This window comes from Lycorma delicatula, chromosome 2, assembly GCF_047948215.1.
Source record: "Lycorma delicatula isolate Av1 chromosome 2, ASM4794821v1, whole genome shotgun sequence".
Taxonomy (NCBI): Eukaryota; Metazoa; Arthropoda; class Insecta; order Hemiptera; family Fulgoridae; genus Lycorma; species Lycorma delicatula.
Window position 1 is genome coordinate 124,199,466 of NC_134456.1, and position 1,842 is coordinate 124,201,307.

The 1,842-nt window shown below is 28.0% G+C and overlaps 1 pseudogene; it reads right to left on the reverse strand.

The window, feature by feature from the left end:
* Window positions 1-679: 679 nt before the first annotated feature.
* LOC142319943 (phosphatidylinositol transfer protein alpha isoform pseudogene) lies at window positions 680-1,492 on the reverse strand (annotated as a pseudogene).
* Window positions 1,493-1,842: the final 350 nt, after the last annotated feature.

Consider the following 1,842-nt stretch of genomic DNA (forward strand, 5'->3'; position numbering starts at 1 on the left):
ATACTATTTAATTTACTCTTCATCAGTTTTAGGTACTATTCATTTTGATTAGTGGTAAACTACAACAATTTTATGAAGAAAAAACAAAACTAGTGTAAAAAATGTTTTATTTTACTACTAAAAATTGATACATCATATTTGTTCTATGGCATCTCTGAAGTAACTCATTAAAAAAAAATGTATGATATACTTGTACTTATAAAATTTAAACATAGTGTCTGTATTTTATTGACTATCAATATTAACACTGGGATGGTATTTATTAAAAACTTATAAATTGAGCTACTTTGCGATTGCCATAATTTCAGTTTTAAATTTTATAATTTATTTATATACTGTATTAAACAAAAAACATTTGCTTCTGATCATAATCTGTTATATCATATTACTAGTGAATGTAATATGAACTTACCTTTCACTTATTTACTTTAAAAGCATTTATGGTTTGCACAAAAAAGCAGTAGCAAAATTTCAGATCTGATATTTTTTTTTATTAAAAACATCTGATAAGAGTATATATATATGTATATTCTTATAATATTGCATGATTAGTTAGCAAATAACTTTATGAACGTTTAATTGCTGAAAACATTGTGATTGATAAAAATTGTAGTAAAGGAGACACAACATACTTAAATTCTGTGATAAATCACTTCAGCATTGCAAAATTAATTTTTATTTATTCTTCTACTACCATACCTTGCATTGATCCATGAAGTCTCTGTGAATAAAGATCAACTGCTCCTTCTTTTTCCATATTTCTAATCTCTTCCAATGAAATTGAATACCATTTATCTAATGAACATACTAGCATTCTATGAAATAAAAAAAATAATTTCCTTTCAGTTTGCTGTATCAATTTTTCTATTCTACTCTGTAATCCAAACCACTTGAAATCAGCTACAACCAGCTTATAACACGTCATTATTGGCTTTGTTGTTTCTACCCAATTTCCAGTAAATGGACCACGACCTGTTTTGATTGATCTGTATGAGCTAGGATCAATAGCCAATTTATCAGAAAATTCTGCTATCGGATCATTAACAATATCAATATAAACAATGTTACGTTTTCTTAACAATTCAGGAGATAAAGTGTGAACATTATCTTGTTCACCTTTATCATTAAAATGATGTGTGTATATGTTAATAGAAAATCCATCTTTCATAAATCCAGGATTTGTTAATTCTGTCTTACAGTAAGGAAAGGCATTCCAAGCTTCCTCGTGAAGTTCCAGTGCTCCTTGAGGTGCTATGTGTCTTATAAATGCTGGAACTTTTTGTGCCATGTGATAAACTTTATAAGTATATTGTCCTTCACTATATTGATTTGATAATAATGGTAGATTGTAGAATGGTTCATTTTTCAAAATTTCAACACCCTCTCCACCACCTGTTTCACTTTTACTCATTTCAATCGTGGAGTACAATTGTCCCACTTGATATTCCTGTACAGTAAGTGGAAGAGGTATTCGATATTCTGTTATTAACATTATACTGAACAGTGATTATTTTGCCTGAACAAGAAAGATGCTTCATTAAATAAGTAGTTACTAAAACCAAATTTGGAAAAAACTGATTTTTTTATGTATAATACAAACAAACTGGAAGGACAGAACATTAAAAAATTTGTTTATTAAACAGTAAAAATGTATAATTTGTGGATGGGCTCAGTTCACTTGCAAATAAGACAGACCTGTTATTCATTCATGATACAAAAATTAGTAATTAAACTTCAGTTTATCAATATAGTTGAATGATTAATTCATCTGAAATACAACTGATTAGCAACTTTCAATTCAATCAGCCACTCATTTTTTGCAATCTTTGAGTATTACAATAC